Here is a 17180-nt window from a genome sequence, read left to right as displayed (position 1 = left end):
TGTACCTCTGCCCCTTCCGAAGCATCCAGGAATAGCCGGACTCGCGGGTTTCCAGCCGAGCTGAGATTTGAGAGGAGCCCCTGTCTCAGGATGAGACAGATATGGAGCAGTAGAAGGAGGACCTGCCGCATACATTCACATCCACCCATACGTGCACATACAGCAACCATCTGTTCACACACACAGCTAGATTAACAAAGAAATGATTAAGACTTAAAGTAATAATAATAATAATAATAATAATAATAATAATAATAAAAAGCTCAGCACAGCTTCCTGGGTTCTGCCTGTGACTAGTGTGATCCGTGCCATCTAGACCAGCTCGGCAGAGCAGTAGGTGTTTCCTGAATGCACGTCTTCCTGTGTGGTGATTTTTCTCACTGCTCTGAAAAGGACCATCTGACCACACCAGACATCACACCTCTAAAAAGTCACCATTAGGGCCTCAGAGTGAATTCGGGGCTCCAGAGCACTCGGACAACTTGGACTGCCCGCTAAAAATCCAGTGCACAGCATTATCAAGCCTGGGTCAGCTGCTTTATTTTTAGCCCCGTGCTTTATGCATTCTGAGACAGTCATGTAGCAGCTGCAATGTCTGAGCCAAAGGCTTAAGTTAGCTGAGCAAACTGGGTGCCACCATCGTTGGATGTGGGTGAGTTCAAAGTTCTAGTAGCAGGTGAGCAAGGCTGACCCCTGGTCAAGCAGGTGAACCCTGTCTTGGGTTCTTCCTCTTGTTGGCCTTCTTCTGGGCTTTCTGGTCTGGCCAGGAAGTATTGGTGGCTTCCCTTCCTGATCTGGTATGCTCTGACACACACCTGCCATTGATAAGGATTGCAGGGTTATGGAGAACTATTAGCAGACTTGAAAGCAGGTCTGAATGCTCCTGCTCTCCCATGCCCTGCTTGGAGCCCTGGCAAGCATGCTCTGTGCTGAGTATCGATCACATCGGAGGCTGTCCCCCATGGCTGCATCCCAGCTCTGACCCTTGGACTGCCCAGTCGGAAGCCGTAGCTTCTAGAGCGTCTGCAGTTTGCACTAATCCTTTTGAAGTGTCTGCTGCAGCTCCGGTGGTGGTGATGCTCTCAAGGTTTTTTGTCTGCTTGGTTGGTTTTTGTTTGTTTCTTCTTTGAACTCGTGAATTGGTTGCTTATATTAGAGAGGTGTTGGTGCAGACGATATAAAGGAACACACGTCCGGTGTGAAGAAGCGACGTTCTCCACAGCATGGAAAGTGTGAGGCCAAGAGCAGAGTTTGCTGTGTTCAGGCAGAGTTCTTTCTGAGACGTAACTGTGGTGGAGGCCCGGTATCTTTGTGCATTCATCCTTCAGGAGGGGATGAGATAGAGTTTTGATTTGCTGAGTCAGCCAGGTCCAAGCAGAGATTGGAAAATATTGTACGGTATTATATTGAATTTGTGACTTAGTCTGAATTTTCTCTCCTGTTCCTTCATTCCACTTTATTTGAAGGGGTGTGTATGTGTGTGTGTGTGGGTGCACCTGTATGACCAAATGCATGTGTGTATATATATTTGTGGAGGCCAGAGATCAAAATCGGGATTTGAGCCAGCCACCTCATCTTCTGAGACTGTTGGGGTTTTTTTTGTTTTTGTTTTTGTTTTTGTTTTTTTTTTTTTTGCAGTGTCTCAGTGGTTTCTGGGACTTGATAACTAGGCTAGTCTGGCTGGCCATTCAGCCCCAGTGACCTGCATATTTCTACCTCCCCAGCTCTGGGATACAAACACATACCACGATGTTTGGCTTTTTACCTCCTTGTTGCTTGTGTGGCAAGCACTTTATCAACTGAGCCGTCACCCATCCATCTTCTGAGTTCTAATAGAAACACGTCCAGTTTCGCTGAGTATTTCCTGGCATGAACTTTAGGATGTTATGTTCATTCGACCCATTCTGTGCCTTTCCCACAGCCTTTGTTGGTAGCAAAGGCTGTCCACAGACTCATGCACCTGTTGTAGGCAGCAAACTGTGCAGCTCTGAAAAGGACCCTTAACAGGAACTCCTGGTCAGAGGGCCTGGCTATGGAAGTTGTGAGCTGGGTGTTTGGTAAAAGGTCCTCACACATATTGAAGAGGTGTTAAAGGAAGGAGTAGGTTTGCTTGGAAACCCTGGGTGCTGACTCTCTGCTACTTGCTGTGCCTCAGGCATGGCTCTACATCTCCCTCCGTCTCTGGAGGAATTGCAGAGGGGAACCAGCCAAGTAAGGCAAGTCTCCCATGGGTTCCTTCTTGTAAATTCTTCTTGTTCCTCTGATGATGTCTAACTCCTAGCCTAGAAGCTATGGCCTAAGTCCTAGTGTAGAAAATACATAGATGTTAAAAGGTTTATTCTGAGAGTTCCTGCTGTATTTTTCCTGCTGTTTGTTTTTAGGGTGGAACATTGGGCTGAAGATGTTGCAAACCTTTCCCAGCTTCATATGTATAGAAGAAAGTTCTAGTAAGGAGCAACCCCGGTTAACATAACTTTCCCTCTCCAGGAGGCTCTTGTTGCTCTACATCAGACTCACGATGTAGAGAATGGTTTCTAGGGTTGAAGAGTTGAGCTCTTAATTTCTCTACAATGGCTCAGGAAAGCGCATTAACATTTAGCTGTGGCCTTTACTGTGTTCTGATTTTTGGCTCTCAGTTTGGATTAATGAGTGTGGCTTGGATGCCAGAATGTCCTGGTTTGTAACTGTGCAAAGCAATGAATCTGGGCTTAAAAAGAGAGAAAAGCCGTACATGTTGGCTACAAATCTCCTTAGGTGGGAGCTGCAGGAAAGGTGACAGCAGCACACATTTCTCCTGGAAACTGTCATTGATTTACTGTGTTTGGCTCTGATGTGAGAGTCCCACTCCTGTAGGGAAGGGTGAGGGTGGGAGAGCTGTTGGAATGGACTCATCCTTTATTCCGGCTTCTCTTTGCTCACTTTTACTTAGTCCCCTGATAGGGGGCCACTCACATGCTCTGCTCCCCAGTTTCAGTGATGGCTATGTATATAGTTCTCTAATCTCTGTAAATCTGCATCAAGTGGCATTGTAAGAGTATTTGAATTTTGAGCATATGCACACGTCTTACTCCCCCTGGAGCCTTTTACCTCCAGCTTTCTAGATTTACTTCTCCTTTATGCCTGTGAATGCACATCCATTGAGAAGAGCAGAGGGGCAGGGTTCTATCTATATAGAATCTGGGAACCACTAATGAGAGGCGGCATTTAATATGCTCTCCAGTTGCATTCATTTCCCTATAGACAGTGTACATTCATTCTTCTTTCCAGTATGTATAGTCCATGTTTTCTTTATCTGTCCCCCTGTTCTCGGGCACCTAGGTTAATTCTGTAATCTAGCGTTTATGGACACTGGTACAGTAAACATCGATATGCAGGTGTCTCTGTGACATGACCTGGAGCCTTTGGGTGCCTAGCAGTGCTGTAGCTGAGTCATGTGGATGGTCTGTTCTTAATTTTTTTTTTTGAGGTACCGCCATATTGGCTTCTATAGTGGCAAGATATTTTATACCAAGGTAATTCTTGCCATACACACCCCACTTGGCGTTCTATTGACAGTGTGGCACGTTAAATGGTGCGCCTCTTAAGTTTGTGTCTGCCCAACAGCTCAGAATATGACCATATTTGGAAATTGGTTCTTGGCAGATATGATTGGCTAAGGATGGACTGAGATCATGACAGATGAGGGTGACTCTTCATGGCAGTGACTGCGGTCCAGACACACCGTGAGTGAGCTGTCATGTGAAGCTGAAACTTCTAGAAACCCAAAGAAAGGAAGATGGTTTGGCCACAGCCATCTGGATTCTTTGTGTGTGTGTGTGTGTGTGTGTGTGTGTGTGTGTGTGTGTGTGTGTGTGTATGACACTTGAGAACTATTGCAACAACCAGCCTACAGTGGCAGAGGTTGAAGAACGGAGTCTAATGACCGTCATCTTTCCACATCCTCAGGATTCGTTAGATCTGAAACTGTGCTGTTTCCAATGAGTGCTGTGAGTTTTTCTGTGTACAAGATGTTCTTGTATCTAGCACACCATCCATTAAAACATATGACCAACACAGATGTGCCTGAATCCTATACTCCTGGAAGAAGTTTACACTTTGTGAAGAGTCTACAAGGGTCAGAAAAACCCTTTCCCAGGGGTCAGGTATCCTGCGTAGCAGATATTTACATTCCAATTCGTATCAGTAGCAAAATTACAGTTATGTAGTAGCAATGAAGGTAATGCTATGGTTGGAGTCCCCAGAACATAGGGAACTGTCTTAAAGGGTCGCAGTGTTAGGAAGTCTGAAAACCACTGGCGTAGCTGCCTGTCGCCTCTGTTGTTCTATCAAAGTGAAATTTCCAATTCTGTAGACCCACCAGTATTTGTCCCTCCCTGCCCCACTAGAGCACTTAAGGACTTGATGTCTAAAGTGTTTATTCACTGTTACCTGTCTGAAGGGTCCAGTCAGGGCGTCACCGACTCCTATGAAGAGTGTGGGGTGATGCTGCATAGCCATGTTGCTTTACAAGTTCAGTGGACATTTGCGGCATTAGCTCAGAACATCAGGATGAGGAGAAAGTGAGGTTGAAGCACAGCAGTCACTGACAGCAGGAAAAGCTGTAGCAGGAGCAAGCAGCTCTCAGTTCAGTAGAAAGGACACATAACTCCCGAGGCACCGATCTGGCCCCCTGTTTGTTCCCTGTCCCATGTTCTAAACCTCACACTCAAATTTTAAACCCACACTGACCAGCTCTTCATGTTGTGAAATGCAATTATGCAACAGCCATGAGGTCACAGGAAGTGGTGCCAGAGGTCCTGACATGATTGGTTCCTGCTGTCTTGAACTTAAACATGGTGCTATTTGGCTGCATCTCTAGGATCAGCGGCCCTCTCATTAGCTGTTGAGCACTCCCTGAGCCTGGAGGTATTGGCTCTGTGTAGATGGAACCGTCCATCTCCAAAGAAGTGGTGTTAACAGGTGCTGAAAAGGATGGCAAAACCTGGACAGTCCACACAGAATTTCTAGCTAATTCATCAGCAGGACCTCCCAACACAGATGGGCTTAGGAAATAAAACCAATTTGCAGGAGAGAACCACTCAGCAAGTGTTACATGTTATGTGTGCACATTTAGGAAAACTGTGCTGGTGTCCAGAATTAAAAACCGTATGCTCTTCTCCTACCCAGGATGTGTCCTGTTTGAACCTGGCCCTTGGGAGTCTAAGGGGCTGTCTCTGTGTGGCTAGGAGTAAAAAGAAGGGCAGGAAGGATTTCTGAGTTTGAATTCTAACAGGAGTCCCTTGCTTGATTTAACTGACTCGGGTATAATCTTGTGTCCTGTTGGACTCAAGATTGTTAATATAGAAATTACTGAGTCTGAATTTGGAAACTAAGGGTCAAAAACTAGAAATGACTCACTTGTATTCATGCAGGGAATCCATTATTAGGGCCTTTGTTTATTTGTTTATTTAGTGTTTTATTGTTGGTGGTGGTTTTTGGACAGGGTGTCTCTGTGCATTCCTGGCTATCCTGGAACTTAGTTTGTAGACCAGGCTAGTCTTGAACTCAGACATCTGCCTGCGTTCGCCTACTGAGTGCCACTATGCCTGGCTAAAAATTATTTATATTTAATTATGTGGATGTGTCTATTGCCTGTATGCATGGCTGTGTACTGTGTAAATACCTGGTACCCAGGGAAGCCAGTACAGAGGGTCAGGTCTCCTCAAACTGGAGTTACATGTGTTGTGCAAGGACTCAAGCCTGGGTCCTCTGGAAGAGTAACCAATGCTCTTAACTTCTGAGCCATCTCTCCAGCCCCTCCTAGGGTCATAGTTAAGGATACAGAAATAAATGAGGAGGAGAAGGGCAGTACTGTGTGGGAGGGAGTTTCTGATTTCTGCCCTTTAACTACAAATCAGGAGGTACTCATGGTTCATTATCCACTACACATGTATACCTTGATATGCACAGTGGGATGCAGAGGTAGCCATCCATGTTTTCTCTTTCACCTTACAACCTCATACAATGTAAAGAGGTTAAATAGTAGTTACATAATTTTCACTTGTGCTCATTGAAGATTGTATAGTTCCTGTCTCTAATATAAAATGTAGGCAATAGCATTTTATAATCTCCATCTCAGACGTCTCCATTTGCTTCATTTGATGTATCAATGATGTTCTTGTTTTGTGGTTTTTTTTTTTCCCTGTGTTGGAGAGGAGAGCTGAAAGCGTCACCAGTCCTGCACTGTATCACAGACAGTCCAGTTTTGTCTTAATAAGGGAAGATGGAGCTTGGGTTTCTCTCTGACAGTTCTGTATCCTTAAGAACACGACAAGCTGTCCACAGAGCATCCATCACTGCCCAGACCAATTGCTTGGAGGTTGTCGACGTTGCACATTGTCTCTGTCTGTGGACCCTGCACACTGGCTCTGAGCGCCAGCCCGTCGCCCTTCCCGCAGCAGACAGGGCTAATCAGCATGATGATCAATGTGGCCTCCGTTCTTCATGGGCGCTCACTAAGTGGATTTACTTTATTTAATACCCATATGGAATCACTGGTGGGGAGCTGGGGATGTTCACTGAGCCCTGTGCTGGAGCAGAACTCAACAAAACGTTGTCCTGTCTGTTAATACAAGAGCTTTCTGGGCTTGGGTACCCTGAGTTAAGTGAATGTGCCACACTAGAATAATTTTCTAGGTGATTTTTTTATGACATTGTGAACAGACCCAGGGCAGGCTAACAGAAAACAAACTCTATGGCTTTTATCTTATTTTATTGGCTTTTTGTTTTATTTTGTTCTATATTGGCATTTTTTTATGAGTATTTTGCTCGTTTGTGTGGATTTTTTGTGGTTTTCCTTTTTCTTTTCTTTTCTTTTTTTTTTTTTTTAAGAGAGAAGCACATATACAGACCATAAAGGTGTGTGGTTAGGGAGGTGGGGAGGAGTTTGGGGAGGGAAAACTGTCAAAATATATTGTGTGGTAAATAAAAGAACTGAAAATATGTGGAGAGGTGCTAGGGTGATAGCCCAGCTGGTAAAGCTATGCACACTTGAGGAATTAAGTTCAATTCCTAGTACCCACATAAAAAGTCAGGGTGACCACCACAGGTAATCTCAGCACCGGGGAGGCAGAGGGAGCTGGGTCTCTGTGAGTTTGAGGCTAGCCTGGCCTATGTAGTGAGTTTCAAGATAACCAGGGACATATAGAGAAACCCCGTCTCTTAAAGAAAGGAAAGAAAAGAAAAAGAAAAGAAAGAAATATAAAAAGTCAGGTGTAGTACCATATGCTTATAATCCCAGTGCTGGGGAGGTAGAGACAGGCAGGTCTTGGGGGCTTACTGGCTTGCTCTTATAGCCTACTTGATGAACTCCAGACCAGTGCGAGGCCCTTTCTCACAAAATTAGATGTGTGGCATCCAATAAACAACCCAAGATTGTCTTCTGGCAAGAGCCCATGTGCATGCACCTGCACACATGTGCACGCACGCGCACACACACACACACACACACACACACACACACACGCATGAACACACGCACGGAGGAGGGTCCTGTATAGTTGACAATTTCATAGCTCCTAAGTCACAGGGAAAGGTAACCTCTCTCACACATGCAGCTGTTGAGGATGTGATAGTTATATGGAGCAAAGGCAAGTTTGGATTGTAGGCCCACTTTTGCTATGCTGGTAAGATAATCAGTTGCTAGTTCATGTTCATTTTACGTGTCTGAGTGTGGTTCCTGTGTGTACGACCTTGTACCATGTGCGTGCCTAGTGCACATAGAGGCCAACAGAGGACTTCAGAGCCTCTGAAACTGGAGTTACAAATGGTTGTCAGCTACTTTGTGGATGATGGGAATTGAACCCAAGTCCTCTGCAAAACCAGCAAGTGTTTTTAACGGCTAAACTACCTTGCCTGCCCTGGTTTCTCCCTGTTTTAGATTTGCAGAACATAATCATAATCTTTTCCTGGGAAAACAGTGTGATGCTTTCTTTGGTGCTTTTATACCTCATGTGATGATCAATACAGGATAATTATGTTACTGATTTCTGATTCTTTCACGAAACAGCAAACCTTTGTGCGATGTGAATGCCGTGTAGCTAAATTAAAGTTAGCTACAGTTAGTCTGCACCAAGAGCAGCTGAGACCACCATTAGCAACACTCTGGAGTTACTGCTCATATGGTATTTGGCCAAAAGCTCAGAACAGACATCTTCTTTTAATTCTTTGCCTCTGGTGCACATACATGCATGCAAGCAGAACTAGTACATTTCTATTAAAATTTCTTCTTAGCATGTTGACTTTCTCCAGTTCCTTTGCATTTGTGCCCCCTACCCCCATTTTTGAAAAGTCTAGTTAGACAGTGAGACTAGGGGTCTGTCTGTGCTGTCAGCATTCGATGTTCAATAGATTTACTGTCATTGAAGAGTGGCCCTTACATTCTTTAATGTTGAGTCTTGGCTCTTTGGGACACTAGAATTTTTGGTTTGCTCTCAACCATATGATACTAAGGTTCAGAATTTTCACTGTATCATGGACGACAGAGTTAGGGATTTGACCCCTTGCAGGAGCACAAAGATGTGTTAAAGGCCTTCGCTCCAACAGGTTCCTGATACTGCTGCATGCTGACTTTGTATTCTACTCACAGATAATCTGTGGCGTAGGTTTTTAAATGCCTAACTTAGTTCTGTGCTTCATGAAGTAGAGGGAGATCCACAGTTTGACTCGACTCGTGATTGAACATGCTATTTATATATGGTCACGCATTTTCGTATTTGTGCCAGGTTTAAGAAAGTCAGTCCTTGCTGGCTTGGAATATAGCTCTTCTTACAAGTTGAGCAGTTATAGTAGCATTTTAAGAATCCTGTCACCTGACAGAATAAACCATTCCCCCTTTCTGGATCCCTGGAGAGGTCAAAGTACTCTGGTCCAAGGGGCTTGGAAGTCTCACGTGGGACAGACATGTGCTCGAGCTACCAGCTAGCTTTGCCACAGCAGCTCCGTCTTGCATCACTGATGCTTAAAGGCTTCAGGCTGTCTCTGTGGGTGCAGGGTGAGAGGTGCACAGTAACAGGTAAGGTTAAGGAAAGGGGAGGGGAGAGATGGGTAAGCTTTGACACTCCCTCCCTGCTGCTCTGTCCTAATGACTCAGTAGTACTGTGTGTGGTGTGAAAGTGTCTGTGAAGTGAGTGAGGAAAAAGCAGTTATGTATACAAGCACATAATGGAAGTCAAGGCTGCAGGAAAGTGGGAACTGGGCAGGTAGCCTGTGCCTTGGCCTTTTCCTCCCACCTTGTTTGAGATGGGATTTTTCTTGTTTACGGCATAGGCCAGATCAGCTCCCCACAAACTTCCAGAGAGTTCTTCCTGTCTACACAGGCTCCCTAGGAGTCCTACGCCTGAAGAAGCATAGACTGCAGGTTCTAGGAATCTGAACTGAGGACATCAAGTTTGTGCAGCAAGGACTTTATTCACTGCCATAGGCAACTTCAGCTGTCAACTTGACATCAGCCTAGAGTCACCTGGGGACAGGGAACCTCGGCTAAGGAATTCCCTTAAGCAGATTGGCTGTGGGGATGTCTTTGAGGCCTTTGAGGCATGTTTTTAATTGTTACTGGATATAGAAGAGCTCTGCCCACTGTGGGCGGTGCCACACCTAGGCAGGTGAGCCTGGATTGTATGTGAATGGAGACTGAACATGAGCCAGTGGGGACCAAGGCAGTAAGCCACATTTCCTCCATTGGTTTCTGCTTCAAGTTTCTACCTGGCTTCCATCAAGGATGAACTGTAACATGTACCCTGAAGTAAAGCCATTTTTTCCCAAGTTGGTTTTGGATTGATGTTTTATCACAGAGACAATACAGCAAACTAGAACACCCACTGAGCCATCTCCCTGGTCTACAGCAGGGCTCTGCAAATGTGAACTTGAAAATAAAAGCATCATATTAATATCATGTATATTGGCCAAATAAAGGAGAAGTGCATGCATGGAAGATGAAGCCCATCTTTCTCAGAGGCCATTGCTGTGGTCTGTCTGAGTTTGGAGGCCTGGAAGTTGTACGCACCAGTGGTATCCTAGGTTGCCTTCTCTTTCCTACTGGCTTAGCAGGCCATTGTTGGGTTTTCATGACAACTCCATGACATGGGGTAAGAGCATGTTATTGTGCTGGAAATCAAGGCTTCTGGGAATGTGTCTGGGTCAGGGACAGTAGCAGGACACAGGTGCAGATGTCACTGCCTATTTCTAGCAAAACCCACAGAACTGTGGGGCTTAGCTCTTCATTAGCAAATGTGCACATCAGGCTTTGGACTGTGGCTCAGGCTGCTGACCTACTTTCCTGGTTACTGAGGAGGCTCAAATGAACCAGTTAGGAGAAAACTCCCTCAAAGTTGGAGTCAGTACCAATCACACCTGGAGCCTCCTAAGGCCCTGGCTTGGAGCAAAGGTCCCTCTGGAATATTTTAGAGTCAGCTGGTGACTTTTCAATACCAGAGACTGAATGAAATCATCCCTGTATATGAATTAAAGGTAAGAGATCACGGTTAGAGCTCAAAAAGGGAAGCAATGCCTTCTGGGAGCTGGACTCAGTGGTACCAGCTTCATTGTGTTTGAATGCGGTGTTGCTGAAGGGCCAGGAGGAAGCCAGCAGCTGCCTAGAACAGCAAACCTCCTCTTCCCTGGTAAGGGCAGGGGGAGGACAGCATATGTTTGGGGACTTGCTGGAAGAGCCTAGGCTGAGGCTGATGGAAGCGAGGAATTTTAAATGAAGCCACCTGTCTTTATAGAGGATGAGACTTTCAAATCCAGCCACTTCTAGGCTGCACTCTGGTGATTCCATTGTGCTGGGCGGTGCAAAAATTCATGGACAGATGGGGACACATGCTAGAGGAGCAGTGCCAGCTGCTCATGGTGCATGTGGTGTCGGGGGGAGGCGGCAGACATTGAGGTAGAGCTGGGTAAGACCTGAGTTTCCACTGAAATCTGATTGCATTCTCCCCTACAAAATCTCAGAGAGCACATGGTCCAGTGACCAGTGGGTAATTGGGTGGCATGAGTTAAGGTGGAAACACTGTCAGATGCTTGTTCATACAGGTGGTTGGGAAACTGAAGCAGGAAGCTCGCTTGACAGCATAGTGAAACCTGTATTTGAAAAATAATGTGTATCTTCTTAGATGTGTGCTCTATCTCTGTGTATCTCATCTGTGTGTCTGCCTCTCTGTCTCTCTGTCTCTGTCTCTCTCTCTGTCTCTGTCTCTCTCTGTCTCTCTCTCTCTGTGTGTGTGTGTGTGTGTGTGTGTGTGTGTGTGTGTGTGTAATTAAACAGGTTCTCTCTCTATATATAGCCCTGGTTGTCTTGGAACTCCCTTTATAGACCAGACTGGCCTCAAACTCAGAGATTCCCAGTGCTGGGATCAAAGGGATGTACTACCGTGCCTGGCCCTTCCTACGCTGTTAAAACCATACACCCCAATTCATTTCATGCCCTGGAGATGACAACATGTGAAAGATTCTGTGTGTGATTTTAACATATATAGGAACTACAAGACATTGTGAAAGGCCTTTTGAAACTATCAACTCAAAGGGACAGGTCAGCAGTCTTAGCCTGTATCAGCACCAGTTGTAGTCTCTGTGGTTTGGGAAATTTTTCTTATTCTTATTCTTTCTTTGAACAAGAAATTTATGAGACCAAAATCTGTCCTTTAGTGTCTGTCTGCAATAATCACATCTACTTTGCTGAAATGTGCCAAGATGAAGCCTTTTGTCCCCTGAAAGATGACACTCAGACTCAGGCGATGTGGTGTAGTCACTCACACCATTTAATCCCAACACTTGGGAGTCTGGGGCAAGAGATCTTTAGTTCGAAGTCAGTATGGGTTACATTGTAAGACTTTAATTAAAAAGGACCAGCAAGGTGCTTCACTGGATAAAGGCACTTGCCACAGAGCTTGAGAACCAGAGTTCTATCCCTGGGATTGACTCAAATGGTAGGAGAAAACCAACTCCCACCAGTCGTTCCATCTCCACATACAAGGCACAATACATGATATAAGAGCCTGTCTGGAGAGAGGGGAGGGGGGAGGGAGAGAGAGGGAGGGAGGGAGGGAGAGAGAGAGAGAGAGAGAGAGAGAGAGAGAGCGCTCATGCATGGCTAGCACATGTCTTACTTTCTTCCCTTCTTACAAAGGATGCTCACCTACACACAACGGCCCGTCTCAGATTACCTGCTCTCACTACTTCAATTACGAGTCGCAGTGATGATCAGTGCCTTGTCTACAGACACTCATCCCTTAGAGGCCACTGCATGCAGTGGTGGAAGCTACAGAAATGAGTTTTTAGCTAGACCAGGCTTCTCTGTGGCCTGTGATAAGAAGTTACTGTTAGATGAACAGAGGACAGGGTGACTTGTGTCAGGTGCCAGACAGGGGGCACGAGAGGGAGCAGCCAGATGAGTGTAGCAGGGTCGGTTTTAATCAAGAATGATGTCCAGTGTGTTTCCTCTTGGCCCATAGTCAAGAACAATAAAAAGAGTTTTTATACAGTGTCCAGCTCAAGAGAGAAGTGTAGGTAGACATGCTGAGGGACTGGGAGGAGGCCCAGGTAAGGGCTGCAAGTGGAAGGATCAGGAAGCATCCTGCTTTCTGTTCGCCTGTGCTGGCCACACCTAGGCTGCACATGCCTTTTAAAATGTCATTACCAGGAGGGCTAATGCACTTCCAGGAGTCAGACCATTCTGTTTCTTGGCCAAAGAGAATTCTTAAGGGGATGATCCAGCTTCTTGGATGTACAGGAAGGGAAGTTAGGTATTAGAATTTCTGTATCACTCTGCCTTCTGGTGGGGAGGAGCTCTGCCCCTGCCTGCCTCGTTTGCTTTCAGGATGAGGATTTATAGGGATTGTTTCTGTCTTGCTGTCTTTGTCCCTCTTGGTAAAGGGAGTTGGTGAGTTTTTGGGACCCAGCCAAGGAGGGAATTAGGTAAGCAAAGGACTTGTTTTCTTCTTTTCACATTAAATCCATCCAGTTGTATATTTAATGGTTACAATTATCCTGAGATAAACAAGGACACAGAATCATGGTACAAGTCATTGATTTGTGGTTTTTAAAGGCAAGGGAAAAATTGAACTGCTGCGTCGGAGACACATTGTTTTAAAAATAGAACAAGCTGCACCGCACGCAGCGTAAAGGTTTTGTCTCCTAGCTCTCCCAGAACCACCTCCATTTATTCCAGTTTTAAAAATTGGTTATTACACAGTTACATTAAAGTGTCAAGTATACTAACTTTTCTAATTTTCTTTTCCTTTAAGACTACATCTTGTTAAGGTTCAGAGAGTAAAAAGATTTTTATTAGGCAATTATTACCTGGCTTGGTTCCCCTGTCTGTTAATTCTTTCCAGGTAGGGTTTGCATTATGTTTCCAGTGCCTGGTATCCTGGGGAGTTATGAAGTGTTTAGCATTGGAATTTAATCCATTAGGATTCAAGTCAGGCTATGGCTTCAGTTTTCAGTAGAAATTATTATAGAAAGATCCAAAACCACACAGAGACTAATGAATATTCTCCTTTTCTGTAGCCTTGGTATAGAAATTAGAATTTCATAATTCTGTTAGCCTACTTAGATTATTTTACACCAAGGAATTAAGATTAGTAGCAAGGCTAGTTGATAGTTCTTGCTTAATTAAATCCCGTGTTGCAGTCACTCTTTACAAGAAGGTGAGGGCTGCAATTTTCCCTCTCCTGTATTGATAATCCATTGATAATCCTGGCCTAAGACGTACATTATTGTAGCTGGGAAACCATTCATGTACCATCTTGGCCCATGTGTATCTGCACATGCACACACATGTGTGTGAGGACAAACTCGTGTTACTCACTAGGTACTATCCACCTTGGTTTTTGAGACAGAGTCTCTTCCTGGGCCAGGGCTCACCTACTAGGCTAGGCTGGCTGATCACTGAACCCCAGAGATCTAGTCTCCGATTCCTCATAACTGGAATTACAAGCATCTGTCACCACACCTGACTTTGTTGTTGTTGTTGTTGTTGTTGTTGTTCTGAATTTCATGAATCACCTCGCTGTGCCTGTAAAGTCAGGAAGTGTTTTTTGATTGTTTAGGAAAGTGATGTTTTTATAACCTGTACTACGGTTTCCAGAACAACCATTGACACAGCTGCAAAATCACATCCTACTGTGAGAAATAGCTTCGGACTCTTGATGGATATTTCATTACTCCCATTGGCTTCTTCGTGTAAGGTATAGTATGAGAGAAACCTGACTTCTTAGAAAGGCCTGTCCTTTAACTCCTTATTTGTTGAGATAGAGCAAATGGGAGATGAACCTTTGTTCCCCAAATGATAGTAAGAGCGCAGTGGGGGCCTGTGTCCTAAGACCCTTTATACTGTGTTTTGCTAGAGAGAAGACATGAGCCATATTGACACTATTCAGAAACTTTTTAAAAGATATGTTTATTTTATAAAAAGATTTGTTTATTTGATGTATGTGGGTATGGACTATGATGAATGTATGGATGTATACCATGTGCGTTCAGGAGTCCTCAGAAGCAAGAAGAGGACCTGGATTTATGAGTTATGAGCCGCTGGGTGGCTGTTAGGAGCCAGACCTGTGTGTAGAGGCCAGAGGTTGACTTCAGGTATCATTACCCAGTAGCTGTTCACCTAACCAGCGTCCTTGGTTTTGTTTGTTTGTTTTTGTTTTTGTTGACAAGTAGGCTAGGATGACATGTGAGCCCCTGAAATCTGCCTGTCTCACCTCCTGAACACTGAGATCAGCCACAGGAGCCATCACCCCTTACCTTTCCACTTGGGTTTTGGTACTTGAACTACTCACACTGCCACTTTATCAACTGCACTGTGGCCCCAGTCCTGTTGCCTCAGGCTTTTTGTTTTTTTAGATTTGTTCTATTATTGATTTTTTTTATTTCTTTTTTATGTATGAGTGCTCTGCTGCATGTACACCTGCAGGCCAGAAGAGGGCATCAGAACCCCTGGTAGATGGTTGTGAGCCACCTTGTGGGTGCTGGGAATTGAACTCAGGACCTCTGGGAGAGCAGCCTGCACTCTTAACCATTGAGCCATCTCTCCAGACCGTTTGCTCAGTTTTAAAAACTGACACAGAAAATTCAGTTTACGCTTCTTGCCCAGTATATTTATGAAAATGAAATTGGTCAAAGATCTAAATGTTTTACCAGCTAAAACTATAGAGGTCATAGAAAACAAACAAAAACAACCAAAACAAAACAAAGAAAACCCACCCACCACCCTGCATGGTGGCTTATGCCTTTAATGCTAGGCTGAGGTAAGCTTTCCTCTCTCAGTTGAGGCTAACTCGGTCCAGATATTAAATTTAAGGCCAACCAGAGCTACATAAACAAAACAAAAGAAAACAAAACTCCTGTCTAATATAAAACAAAAAACTCAGATACATAAAATAATTTTTTTTAAATGTAAGCGTGAATCTTCGTGGTTTTACATTGGGCAGAATTGAATGCTCAGGAAGTGAAAAAACCATATGTAAGAGATGGGCCTCATCAAAAGTTTGAATCATTGAACGATACTATCTAGATGACTTCCAGCATCGGAGAACATACTCCCAATTATCTGACCAGAGTCTGGTACCTGGGATATATAAAGAACTCTGAGACTCTAATAAGAAAGGGAATGATAATCCAATGTTTTTAAATGGACAAAGGGCTAGAATAAATACTTTCCCCAAGAAGTCAGTGGGTGGTGGGTGGGCACTGGGAAGGACATTCAGCATCCCCAGCTGTTAGGTCCACATGTAAGATGTAGCTGTGCCATCCAGGGTCTTGGAGAACGTGAAGCGATGCAAACCCCTGTACACATGGATTAAGACATTTCTAAATGGCGCCTTTACTCTGGAAAGCTGTCTGGCATTTCATTCCTACATATGTACCTGAGAGAAGAGAATTTTGAGAATTTTAGTTCAAAAGGAAGGAAGGAAGATGTGGTTGATACCGTTGGGCCTCTTGTATAACTGTTGGAAAGGATGTGGATACAGTTGAGCCTTCTCTATGTAAGTGTTGGAAAGGATGTGGAATAGGACAGGGACTCCTCAGAGAGTTTGCTTCTTCCCAGGTTGGGTCTCACTTCTTGATGATAAAATATAGATAAATGTCCCCCAAAGGCCAGTTGTGGTAAAGGCTTGGTTTCCCAGGCTAGGATGGTGTTGGGGGGTAATGGAACTTTTAGGAGATGTGATGCATTGAGAAGAGCTTCTCTTTAAGGGCTATTGGAATCCCATCTCTCCTTTATTCTTGGTACCATGAATTCAGCAATTTTTTCTGTCATATATGTTCACACCAGAATGTTCTGCCTCAGACAGGCCCCAAAGCAAATAGGTCACTCAGCCTGGAGCTGAAGCTTGCAAAGCTGAGAGGTGGACACACTTGGAAAGAGATTACCTGGTAGGTAAAGCAAGCCAGGTTTTAGTATTCAGGAAAGAAAAGGCCTGGGAGGCCAGGGAGATGGCCAATGGGCAAGTCCCCAGAACCCACATAAAGCCAGATGTGGTAATGTGTCTGTAATCCCAGCCCTCCTGTGGGAAGATGGGAAGAGAGATGGGAGAATCCCCAGAAGCTAACAGCCAGGCAGACTGGAATATCCAGTGGTGAACGAGAAGCACGGCCTCAAACAAGGTCAACACCAAGTATGGACACCTAGAATTGTCCTGTCCTGAGCTCTATAGGCATGCTATGTCATGAGTGCTCCCTCCAGTCACAGACAGAGAGAGATTAAAAATGTATATAAGATAAACATGGAATTGAAAAAAAATAAAGGAAGATAAGGCTATGTTTTTAGACTTGAACCTTTAAGGATCCCCACTTTAGGCATTGTCTAGTTTAAAAGATGACAAGGACATTGAGAAGGGCCATGCACACATGCCATTCTCTGGGACTTCTGTTTCTCATCAGCCACCCCATTGCCTTGGTCTTTTTCCTATGAATGCCAGTGAGGAGATATCAAAATCATCTAATCTTTTATAAATGCATACATGTACAATACATACATGTATCATCTAAGCTAGTCATAAATGTCATAGAGTGAGGAGGAAGAGGCGTCTGTGGCCTGGAAACCATCACCACAGTCCTAGGAGGGCCCTTCCAAAGCCCTTTGCTGTGCTCCCAGGCAGAGTTTATGGTGACATTGATTTCTTGTTTCTCTCACTGCT

The 17180-nt window shown here is 44.6% G+C and overlaps 1 protein-coding gene across 10 annotated transcripts in view; it reads left to right on the top strand.

The window, feature by feature from the left end:
- Tln2 (talin 2) overlaps positions 1-17180 on the top strand; it is a 420559-nt gene that overhangs the window by 212005 nt on the left and 191374 nt on the right. The window contains exon 1 of one of the 10 annotated variants that reach the window (XM_087562130.1): positions 14088-14225. The gene's annotated coding sequence lies outside the window, so the exon portion shown is untranslated. 10 annotated transcript variants of the gene reach the window in all.

The sequence above is a fragment of the Rattus norvegicus genome, chromosome 8, assembly GCF_021556685.1.
Source record: "Rattus norvegicus strain SHRSP/BbbUtx chromosome 8, alternate assembly SHRSP_T2T, whole genome shotgun sequence".
Taxonomy (NCBI): Eukaryota; Metazoa; Chordata; class Mammalia; order Rodentia; family Muridae; genus Rattus; species Rattus norvegicus.
The sequence above is the reverse complement of the archived record's forward strand: the minus strand, read 5'-3'. Positions and strand labels throughout refer to the sequence as shown.